Raw genomic sequence first — 12,910 nt, forward strand, 5'->3', positions numbered from 1 at the left:
GGGGTGATGTAGTGATGTTAAATGGATAACTACGGCGCGTAGCGCCAAGTGCCGTAGAAATGGGCGCTGAAGCTAACACACCGTGGAGTACCATACAGTGGGCCACTAGGGGCATGGTAACGGGTGCTAGCAGAAGAGAGCCAGATGAGTCCTACCGGCAGAGTAGGGGATAGCAGCCTCCGCCAGCACCACAGGTAATTGCCACAGAGTCGGTCACTGGGGGAGTGTGGTGGGGGCAGCTGGCGGTAGGGGGGCATGTGAGGATGAGTCAACCCGGCACCGGGTTAATCACGTGATGGGCCGGGGTGAGGAATATGGGCCAAAGGTGAACGAGGGGACACGGGAAGAGTGGCTGAGAAACGTCTGGAGAGTTCCCGAGGGGGACGTGGTTAAGGGCGGAGCCAGAGCGGGAACAGGTATAAGGTAGCCTGGAACCTTTGGGAATAATCCAGAGGTAGGGCGTGGCCGGGGGTGGAGCCAGGCCGTGCCGAGAGGGATAAAAGGGAAGCTCCGATCGAATGTCGGAGCTGTCTGCAGGTGAAGTGCAACCCAAGTTCTACGTCGACGTCTTCGTCTCCGTCTTCAACATCGTGGGTCAGACAGCAGGTTGGCTGCTCTGACCCGATTATAGTTATTCTGTATGCGAGAGAGATAGGTGTATTGTAATCCTGTGTGTAACGAGAGTGAGAGATAGGTGTATTAGTCCCATGTGTAACGGTGTTGCATTAGTGTAGAATAAACGTTGTTGCCTCCTAAATAGTGTCTCTGAAATGACTCACTACACATGAGTGGATTTCAGCTGAAGGAATCTAAAATTAACAGTTTTAAAGCTATTAATGTTTTCCAACCAGTGTCCTTGCATTATTTTAGTCTTCTTATTCAGATAATGGCATCTTTCTTCAAATGCTGTGATATACGTATTTGCTTAACACTAATTGTCAACTCTTTAAATTTGATATACTTTATATAACTTATATTATTTGGCAGATGGTATGCCGAGATGTGTGGTTTGTGTTTTCAACTAGGATTGGCTTTCTGTCCACTGTACGTGCTGTATGGCTGTGTTGCCGTGAGCTCTGGGCTATTCATATACAAAACACTACAAGATTATGGCTGGTGGAGGGATCGAGTGATGTTAGTACAGATACAATGCTTTCTGTAATCGGGGACTTTATGCTCATATTTCACAGTGAATGACTCGTTTCACTAAACATGCTAATTCCTAAGCTGAGAACCTGTGCTAACAATGATAATTTGGTGATGTGTTCACCTTTAGATCAAAATTGAAAAATGCTATTAAACTTCGTCATGGCATCTGAGCAGTGTCAATATCCCCCAAAGTTAATACCATAGCTGGTTTGTACATTAATAGTATAGCATTGGTATGTCATCTAATTCTGGTTTCTAAATATTTGCATAATTATACATCAATACTGCTATATGTATATATTAACATGGTTAATTAAAATTTCAAATGCAATGCAGCTATAAAGCGAGAGAACATGATGTGCCTCACATCAATCTAGCCCTGAGGTTCTGCGGTGATGTTGTATTTGAGGTCATGGCACACTGGTTAGGAAGGAATCATGGAATGCAAAGCAATAATGTGTTAAATGTGGTTAGTGCTTTGACAAGCAGAGAAAGTCGACATTTAAATAAATGTGACAGATTCACAGTGTCTGTAATTGCCTAATGCAGTGTGGCGACCAAAACACACTGTGTGTGTATGAGTCAAAATTAACGCTCGCAGCATATGGCCCAAAAAATGAATAGCATATTTAAGCCAAACCCACATCTTATTATTTTGTGGGAGATTGTTTTTGTTATTTTCCACATATCATAGTGTTGTAGCGACTACAGTGTACAATGTCTAATTTGCAAGATTCAGCCATATATTAATTGAGCATGCTTATTTTCATATGTTCGAGCAAACGTATTTACAGCCACATATTGTCGCATGACAGTTGAGGTGCATAGAAAGAGAGTTTTAAAAAAATCTTTTTTTTCCAGATGCCCTATGCTACATGGGGGTCAGCCCCAATATCAGCACAGGCATGAACAGGGCACTGCCCATAGTGACTCATTGCACCTCTACTCATGTATGTCACACGTAATAAGCATGTAATAAATTGCCTGATTCTCAGAAACAGCAGGATTTCCGTCGTCACACCAACACAGTATAAAAGAATGCAGCGAAAGAGGTAAGCTGTCATTTTGGCATGATTTATGGTACTCCAGGGAAGCAACAATAGACGTATGGAAAAAAATGTTTGGGACGGCCTCATGCTGTTCGAGAATTATCCATAAAGCAAGAGCAAGTTACTGTACAATGTAACTAAACAGCTGACCTGCCTTACACTCAAAGTGTTGTACAGTATCGAAAACTAAACAAGAGCAAAACTTGACTATCTGTCCTCACAGCATGATTTATGACATGTTCAAGGAGAAATAAATGAAGGTTAGTCTGCCTAATTAATCTCCCAGGTCCATATTGTACAACTTTATCAGACTTGTGATAAATGGCAGCAGTTTTTAAGATTACATTTTCATTAAAACTCTTCTAATTTAACCGAAATGTCAATTGGTATATTAAAAACCTGATTATAACTACATTTTCATTGATCATTACATACAAATTTTATTTGACTTGGTTGTATCAACAACCAAAAACAAGCTTTTATTACCATTCATTTTTAAATAACCTTCAAACTGATATATCTTGCTTAGAATAAATAAGCTACTAAAAAAGCACAGATGATACCCGACTGTTTCGGTGAAAATTATAATTTGTCACTTGACATGTTATATAAAATCCAGTCATCTAGGGGATGAGTCAAATTCAAACGTAATTACTAGGACATTCTGTTGTTGTGGCTATCGTCTCTTTGAACACACCACTGACATTTTGCACACTTTTGAAACAGCAGAATACGTTTTATGTTCTTTTTAACATGTGTTGTGTTGGTCAAGTATTCCTTATACCATATGTCAAAAGTAATGCTCCTACACTCACAATGTTCCCTCCCGTGACCACCCACAGTGTGAACGGTTTGGGAAATGTACGACTTGCATGGCAATGAAAGGGTTAATAAAAAAAGGATAATTTGACAGTAATGCAGATTCAGTTTAATAATTCCATTGTATAGTACCATATATTGGGTAAGATATTTGTTATTATTCGTATATTTAAAAAAATTCTGATCACTGCAAATGACCTGTGTGGAAAAAAAACAAGCCTTACACAATGTTAAAGCTTTTTGTCACTCGAGTAGGATATTTTTAAGGAGATGTAAACTGCTTTAATTGAGCGTGGCATATAATACCTATGTTATTATGAAAAAAGTCCTATGAATACAGTAATTACATTTTTATAGAATATGAAATTCAAAAAGTAATGAATAAAAACATTCTGCTACTTTTTTATGGTTTAAGATTTTGGAAATTGCATTCGTTCACGGTACATTCCATAGTTGGAAACATTTTTGATGATATCAGAGTTCGGTGCAAGCATTAAATGAAAGAGCAATTGAGTGTGAACTGACCTTTAACCTCTAAGCTGCAAGTATTTTTTGTGCAGACTGTAGGATAACACTGGAAACTTTAAAGAACCTTTAATGCTTTTGAAAAAAAGCTAGAAAATTAATTCAACAAAATTCATAAACCAAATAAATATACAGTTATGTATGAATACTTTATTTATTATATAATTGATTTATTATGCATGCATACTTTATTATAATTATTTATCGAGGAGAGCCACAATGAGTCAGGAGGGCCCTGCATTCATTAGGCTTCTATTCCCCATGTTTTCAGCCAATGAATGAGTTTATACAAGTGGGAGGAAACCAGAGCACCCGGAGAAAACCCTCACGCATGCAATGGGGCAACACTCTATCCCCATAAAGATGGAAACAGATGGCGATTAGTCCACTAGCAGAACCGCCTTCTCCAGGTGAGCCAGGGTATGGCACCCTCACGCCCATGGGAAGGGAGTTTCACAACGCACGTGTGATCCACCATCCCTTGCTGCCGCCTCCACAGTGCTGGATTGCAGGCGTGTGCCACCACCGTGTCCGAATATTGGGTACTCCACACGTTTTTAGAAAGATGTCCTAAGTGTAGTCTGTTCTCCTATAATGAGGTAGTTGCATTTTTGAAGAACGCCGCGTTATGAATAATATACAATAAAGGATAAAGCACAGTCCGCGATAACACGTGAGATGCGTATGCAGGCTGAACAAGGAAATGGGGTGCAGGTAGCATCTAGAAGCATCCAGCGGCATCCCACCTTGTATGATGCTACGCCAAGGCAACCGTACAACCGCTTATTCTGACTCGCGTGATGTGGTTCTGTTCACTCAATCACGTTCTATCCAATTCGCGTAAAAAAAAAGTGTTCCCTAATACATTCATCGCATTATATCCAATTCGCGTTATGAAAACACGTTTTTATAGGAGAACAGGATTGTACAAGTATATCAATACTAATTTAACTATAATATTTTTACGTTAAATATTTTTTGTGATATTTTGAGAGGATTGTGGTACCGGGGTCATGCATCAATGTCTGAAGCTCTGACCCTGCGGTGTTGTGTTCTACTCTGACCGTATTATATTATTCCCAAACAGGTTCTCAATTGAAGCCAAGCCAATTAGACCGATAGGCGACCGAAGACAACTGGACGAAAACAACAACAAAAAACCTGCTTACTCGTATGGACAACAAGGAGTCTAACTTGAGTTGCTTGGATCGTATCTCACTTCGCTAATCACTGCATCACCTCCGATCCGCGCCTCCGATTAGCACGGTTGGGTACATACGGTGCGAGAGAAGTTCACCATAATACGTACATAACGTTTCTACGAAAAAAAACACAAATACTTGCCCTTTTACATTATACACATACAGCTGTATCCCCGATATACATCAATTCAATTTACGATGATTCTTGATTGCGTTCGTCATAAATTAACACTTTTTTCGGTTTATGTCTCGTTTGTTTCCTTATTACGGGGGTCTTTTCTCCCCGACTTGAAAATGAAATATTTTTGATGGAAAAAAAATATATAAATAGCTCTAGTTATATGTACAGTATGTACATACATAACTGTATGTCCAATATGTACTGGGCAACAGGAGGACAGATGCACCGACTGCCCCTTCCTCAGCCTTCCAGTAACCCCTCCAACACTCAACGCTTCGCCACAGCGTTACCTCACACGACCAAGCGCACCACAGTTTCTGGTGAGTGAATTACAGTGTGCAGTATTTTTTTTAATATTCCCTGTCTAGTTATTATTCTCCACATGTATACGTGGAAAATATCTCAGTTGTGTTGAAAAGTGTTACTCTAGTCGGTTTTGGAGCAGGGAAATATGTTCTTAGGAATGCATCTTAGATTATATAATGGGACATTATGGGAACATGCGTTTCGATACACAGTATGGTTTTTCACTTCACATTCAAGTTTTCCAGAACGCATCCCAAACGTATATCGAGGTACGCCCGTACATAAGAATTTTCACACATCCTGAATATGTGAAAATCGGGCCTAGATATTAATTTGTGCTTGATCTTATTTTGTTGTTTTGGTAGTTATAGGTTTATCTGAAAATGTGCCATCACATGAAGTGGCTGATGACGAGAGAACAACGTGTCCTGTCCAATCCTACGTAATGTATATTGGTAAATCAATAATCCTGAACTTTTCAGTGCCTCAACCTCCGCTGAACTAGTCTTGGTGTGTGTATATAAGAATTGGGGGTGGGAGGGGGGAGCAGGGTAAAATAGAAGCTGGAGAGGTAGGACAGTGCCAACATAATGCTGTACAATAAGAGCAGAGCGATACAACGGATCAGAAGGGGGCAGGGGTGGAGATATGTAACCTACTCTGTTTCGAATCGGAGAAGTGTTCACCGCATATTTTCCCACAGTATTCACAGGATCTAATCATAACGTTGCACAGCACTCAGCGAGGAGTGGTTGCCACTTTGCGCTCTGAATAAAGTGACCTGGGTTTGATTCCTGACCATGACTAACATATCGGTGGCTAATGAGAACTGAACTGGTCCTGGACCGATAGCTTCACCACGTCACACTGACGAGCGTGGTGAAGTATGGTCGTACGATCTCCATGATTAACACAGCATGGCGAAACATATCCAGAAGTTATTATTGGAAGAACGTAATCAACCAGGCAAAGTGTTAACTGTTGTGTTAGCCGACTCCCTGTGTTGCATTGCATTCGATTTCTAAGTTTACTAGGTTTAATCTTGATTTGAAGTTTTCGTGACTGCAGGGATCCATACTATTTGGTTCTTTCGGTAAAGTCACGTAGGTAGAAAATAAAATAAATCACGACAATGATGGACGCTTGTGTTGCGCCCGAAACGTCGTGCTTTAATTTTATACCTACGTGACTTTACCGAAAGAACCAAATAGTATTTACTAGGTTTGTTTTCTTAAACTTCCAATTTCTCTCCGCCTGCCGCTCTCATTGACATGCTCATTTCTCTGCCCATCCCCCCCCCTCTATATATAATACCTCGTCACAGAGGCGTTGTTTCTCTGTATGTCTCTGTGTATGTCTCTTTCTGCGTGTGTGTCTCTATGTGTGTCTCTCTCTCCTCTCTATGTGTCTCTCTTTCTGTGTGTCTCTCTCTCTTTCTCTGTGTATGTGTCTATCTCCGAGCTTACATTCACACCTGATGACGGTTGCTTGTGTTGCAATCGAAACGTCGTATTCTATTATTTATTTTCTTTTCTTTCTACGTGACTTTACCGAAAGAACCAAAGAGTAATTCCTGCAGTCACGAAAGCTTCAAATCAAGTTTAATCCTGTTTTTTTTACTGTGAATATTCAACGTCCCATCTGTACTTTAACCAACAAGCATCTGGAATTACAATCGCATTTTTCTGAGGTTGCAATATATACTGTATTGCTTTGTTGGTGTTATTCAAATGCACATTCGTAAAATGCTCACGTGATGGGTTTACTAATGAGCTTGTAATGAGCTAACGTGATGCAATGATTTGTCATGATTAGGGTCATGATGAGATTCAAGAACTGATTGTTTTTTTGTGCTACTTGTTTTTTGTAACGTCTCATCAGCCCCGACCGTTTCATCTGTATTATTGCTCGTGTCCTTTAGTACCGCCTGTTTCATCTATACCGTTGGTATTATTTCCCCTTTTTCTATTGTTTGCCTCATTTTACTCGCGACATTGTCTACCTCCTTTGTATTGTTTGTTTAGTTTTGTGACAGCGTCTAAAGAAATAATACACGTCACATTTACATACGTGGACAATAATACATTCCTATAGTATATGTGGGCGGGTGACATGAAAGATGTGAATTGACAAATCAAGAATTTGTTACGTGCCTACATAGAACTTGTTTTTTTCTGGGCCGTTAAATAACCCAAAAATGTTTTAAGACTGGCATTTATGTGGTTAATTATGTTTTAAATTAAATATTCTCCTTCGGAATGATATACCATCTTTCAAAAGAAAGACAATTTAGCAATTTCATATATGTACATTAATCTGTGCATTCTATAAAGTAGTTCAGTACATTTTTGATTTAAACCTTTCGTGATTGCAGGGATACATATTCTTGGTTCTTTTGGTAAAGTCACGTAGAAGGGAAACAAAATAATAAAAATATAAAACAATAAAATTCTCACGACGTTTCGACTGCAACACAAGCAAATGTGTTTCCCTTCTACGCGACTTTACCGAAAGAACCAAGACTATAGTTCAGTACAATCTAATTGTGTATACAATAAAATGACTTCTAACAGCATTGGCAATGTAAATATCCCTCCACCTTGCACATGAGCGTTTCTTCAATATGGCTATGAAAAAAAATCTATAAAAACAACAGGCCATGCATTCAATCCATGCGGTGCACTGCATGTTATAATATTCTAGCCGATTGAAAATGTCTTTGCTCATGTCGCAATATTGAAAATGCGTCAAAGCTATCCGTTTTGTGCACGTGTTTTATTGCTGGGAGTGTGCATGGCAAGTTGTAGTTTGCATTTGTTTCTTCTATTTCAGGCAATCAGACACTTCAGTCTTTTTTATATTTTTACGAGATGGACAAAATGGGATCTAAATTGATTTTAATGAGCATGGGTGAATTACGATTTCTGATTAAGTAACCGTATTCTATCCCGTAACTGTTTCCTCTGAAAACCACTCTGGCTTATATGTTATTTATTCAGGTTAATATTTTACAAGACCATTTGTTGATGGGATGCTCATGCTCATGTTTACAAAAGCATTACAGACTAACCTATAGAGAAACACTTTACAATATGTTACGTCTCTTCATTAGATGTTGTGCATCAGGCAGTTAGTAGCTGGATAGCTCTGGCATTAGAGCCCTGAGCTGGGGCGACTAAGATCTTGGATTCGTGTGCAGGTTTCAGCTGCCCATCTATAAATCGGGGTATGACGAGTGAACGAGGTTGACGGTCTTTATTTATTTTTTCACTTTAATTCGACAAAATTTTGGATCTGACAATAAAATCAATATTTTTTTTTCCATGAAAAATGTTCCGTGGTATCTACTTCCATATAAGAGTGGTGAATGGATACTGAATCTCAAGCCAAAAAAATGTGTTGATAGTTTGATGACATGTTTTCTAACGTAATGCAAAAAAAAAGGTTGGACCAGATTCTGGTATGTAGGGTTAATGGCTTGGCACAGTTTTTTGTATGCAACTTTTTTTTGTCTGAGAAACATAGTTTTGCTGATTGTTTATATTAAAATCCATGTCAAATCAGATGTCACTGATCTGCCTTGTATTTTTCCCCCATGAGATGAACAAGATAGAGAAAGGGAACAAATTGTAAGTGCCCTTCATTGCCGTTTATTATATTTATTTTTTAATAATGGACAATCCAACAATCATGTACAGGATATTGAAGCTCTTAGGCCATTTTAATGAACAGAGCATGGTCATACTTTGCAAGAAGGTTACCCACCAGCAATATTATTTGAGCAAAACCTGTTCTGCCCCGCTTAATGAGCACATTTTTTCACCAATTTCTTCAGAAGAACAGGTTGGGTGTCAGTCCGCACCGTAGGTGACAGCCAATGTCAAGCTAGCGAGAGGTGTCATGACTTCAATGAGCAATCTAAACCCATGAATGGAGCCACCCAATCAGGTTTCCGCTATGCACGTGCATACAGTGAGGGAAAAAAGTATTTGATCCCCTGCTGATTTTGTACGTTTGCCCACTGACAAAGAAATGATCAGTCTATAATTTTAATGGTAGGTTTATTTAAACAGTGAGAGACAGAATAACAACAAAATCCAGAAAAACGCATGTCAAAAATGTTATAAATTGATTTGCATTTTAATGAGGGAAATACTATTTGACCCCCTCTCAATCATAAAGATTTCTGGCTCCCAGGTGTCTTTTATACAGGTAACAAGCTGATATTAGGAGCACACTCTTAAAGGGAATGCTCCTAAACTCAGCTTGTTACCTGTATAAAAGACACCTGTCCACAGAAGCAATCAATCAATCAGATTCCAAACTCTCCACCATGGCCAAGACCAAAGAGCTCTCCAAGGATGTCAGGGAAAAGATTGTAGACCTACACAAGGCAGGAATGGGCTACAAGACCATTGCCAAGCAGCTTGGTGAGAAGGTGACAACAGTTGGTGCTATTATCCGCAAATGGAAGAAACACCAAAGAACTGTCAATCTCCCTCGGCCTGGGGCTCCATGCAAGATCTCACCTCGTGGAGTTGCAATGATCATGAGAACGGTGAGGAATCAACCCAGAACTACACGGGAGGATCTTGTCATTGATCTCAAGGCAGCTGGGACCATAGTCACCAAGAAAACAATTGGTAACACACTACGCCGTGAAGGACTGAAATCCTGCAGCGCCTGCAAGGTCCCTCTGCTCAAGAAAGCACTTATACATGCCCGTCTGAAGTTTGCCAATGAACATCTGAATGATTCAGAGGACAACTGGGTGAAAGTGTTGTGGTCAGATGAGACCATCAACTCAACTCGCCGTGTTTGGAGGAGGAGGAATGCTGCCTATGACCCCAAGAACACCATCCCCACCGTCAAACATGGAGGTGGAAACATTATGCTTTGGGGGTGTTTTTTCTGCTAAGGGGACAGGACAATTTCACTGCATCAAAGGGACGATGGATGGGGCCATGTACCGTCAAATCTTGGGTGAGAAACTCCTTCCCTCAGCCAGGGCATTGAAAATGGGTCGTGGATGGGTATTCCAGCATGACAATGACCCAAAACACACGGCCAAGGCAACAAAGGAGTGGCTCAAGAAGAAGCACATTGAAGTGAAGTGGCCTAGCCAGTCTCCAGACCTTAATCCCATAGAAAGTCTGTGGAGTGAGCTGAAGGTTCGAGTTGCCAAACGTCAGCCTCGAAACCTCAATGACTTGGAGAAGATTTGCAAAGAGGAGTGGGACAAAATCCCTCCTGAGATGTGTGCAAACCTGGTGGCCAACTACAAGAAACGTCTGACCTCTGTGATTGCCAACAAGGGTTTTGCCACCAAGTACTAAGTCATGTTTTGCAGAGAGGTCAAATACTTATTTCCCTCATTAAAATGCAAATCAATTTATAACATTTTTGACATGCGTTTTTCTGGATTTTTTTGTTGTTCTGTCTTTCACTATTCAAATAAACATACCATTAAAATTATAGACTTATCATTTCTTTGTCAGTGGGCAAACGTACAAAATCAGCAGGGGATCAAATACTTTTTTTCCCTCACTGTACGTGGCACGTGGATCGAAGCATGATTTGTCTACTTCATCCATGGGCAGGGATGATGCTGTGGCAGAATTCGTTCACCCTACCACTAACGTGATTGGGTTCCGTTATTGGAGTGGTCTTGCAATCCACTTATTCCACACAGCGAGAACGCATTCTAGATGGGCCAATGAACAGAAAAATATTCACCATAGCAGAAGGTTTGTTTCCAGAGAATGTATCCTCTTTGACAAAATACGTGCTCTTTAGGAATTTCACATAATTGGCTTAATTTAAATCTGTCTACCTTCACACTTTCACAAGATTCCATGTATAAAGCTGCACTGAATTTAACAAAAACAATCAGGATAAAATGAACCAAAAATATGTTTACGTAGGCATGGTATCTTCAATAATTTGAAGGGTGACAAGCTTGTGTTAATGCTTTTTTTACATTTTGTCCTCTGCATAAAATATACAAAACATGCCTAACCCTTTTGAAGTGTACTGACCCAGTGTGATTTGTATAAATGGGGTGATGTCAACAGCTTTGGCACAGCCTGTAAACAATTTTGGCTGCAAATCAAATTTTGAATTTTCTATACGCATATTTTATGTTTGCGTAGACTGAATTCCCAAAGAGGAATTTTCTTTGCATTGGTGATGCAGCAAATATGGAACACTCTGTTCACCTAAGAGGATTTTATAGAGACCCTCGTACAACAGACAGCAGTATGTACTGCATTTTTAACAGCCAGAGTACACTGTGGGTCATAGCTTGAAATGTATGTAATGTTCTGCTGTTCTGACATCATATATTTTATTGCCACACTGAATTTTTATGCTTGGGTTGGATAGGTTTCATGCGGCAATTCGTCATCCCCGCATGTGCCGCTACAAAAATATGTTTAGCACATTATAATGTGAAGTGAAAATTAATAAATGAATTATCAACCCCCATGGCTGTATTGCAATGAGCATGAAACAGCATAATTTTAAAGCCGTGAAATGAAAGATGTGATAGCAGAGTGACACTTGCTTTACAATGACACCCTTTGAGAATAGTTCCCCTTCTCAACCAAAAGTTGCTCCATGTCATTTTCTCACAAAGATAAGTTCTAATTCATAATTTTAAAAAAATTGGGTAAGATAGCATAAGTATGTGTCATAAACCCTCTGCCACCTGACAGCCAATTAATAAAGTTGTCACATGAACATACATTCTAGATTTGAAGCAAGGATCCATACTCTTTGGTTCTATTCGGTAAAGTCACGTAAAAGTATAAAACAAAAACAAAAATTCACGACGTTTCAGCCACAACACAAGTGGCCTTCGTCAGGTGAAGGGACCAGACTGTCTCGAGGACAGCGCTGGAGTGAACACAGCCAAGCTCAGACCGCGACCTTTAAGCTTGTGTGAGAGGAATTAAGGTGCCTTGACAAAGGAATTAGCATAAAAATTTGCATTTATCTTCTTTGGTTCTATTCGGTAAAGTCACGTAGAATGAAAATAAAATAATAAATTACTAAAATAAAATAACACAATAAAATTCTCACGACGTTTCAGCCACAACACAGTGGCCTTCATCAAGTGAAGGGACGAGACTGTCTCGAGGACAGCGCTGAGACAGTCTCGTCCCTTCAGTCTCGTCCCTTCACCTGATGAAGGCCACTTGTGTTGTGGCCGAAACGTCGTGAGAATTTTATCGTGTTATTTTATTAATTTATTATTTTATTCTCATTCTACGTGACTTTACCGAAAGAACCAAAGAAGATGAATCCTTGCAGTCACGAAAGCTTTAAATCGAAATTTGCATTTAATTGGCAGACTTAGCATGATGAACGGTGTAGAGGGGGTGAACATGTGCAGACCGGCGAGGGGGGGAGGGGGAGCTATTTCAATGCTAAATTACTAGTTGCCTCTGTGGATGTGTAGGTTGTGACTTTAACATAGTCATTTCTGCGACCAGTCACAAGCTAATCCCTCAGCTATTTTATATGTAAACCCCTTTGTCAAGGTGCCTCACTTCTCCCAATCAGCTTAAAAGTCGCTACGAATCTTAACATCGTTCATTGAAGCTCTGTCGTCCTGACAGGTCTGTTCCTTTCACCTGAAGACGGCCGCTTGCATTGTGGCCGAAACGTCGTGAGAA

The 12,910-nt window shown here is 40.0% G+C and overlaps 1 long non-coding RNA gene across 4 annotated transcripts; it reads left to right on the forward strand.

Moving 5' to 3' along the window:
* Positions 1 to 59: 59 nt before the first annotated feature.
* On the forward strand, positions 60 to 8,794 carry LOC142924025 (uncharacterized). Of its 4 annotated transcripts, XR_012941164.1 has the most exons (4): positions 64 to 606; positions 2,145 to 2,201; positions 3,814 to 3,952; positions 4,630 to 8,794. It is a non-coding gene; the product is annotated as an uncharacterized LOC142924025 (long non-coding RNA). The 4 variants fall into 4 exon arrangements; XR_012941163.1 differs by having other exon boundaries at positions 62 to 3,952; positions 4,630 to 4,822; positions 5,138 to 8,794; XR_012941162.1 differs by having other exon boundaries at positions 67 to 2,201.
* The last annotated feature ends 4,116 nt before the right edge of the window (positions 8,795 to 12,910 follow it).

This window comes from Petromyzon marinus, chromosome 7 (genome assembly GCF_048934315.1).
Source record: "Petromyzon marinus isolate PM22_M1 ecotype Great Lakes invasive population chromosome 7, UKy_Petmar_22M1.pri1.0, whole genome shotgun sequence".
Taxonomy (NCBI): Eukaryota; Metazoa; Chordata; class Hyperoartia; order Petromyzontiformes; family Petromyzontidae; genus Petromyzon; species Petromyzon marinus.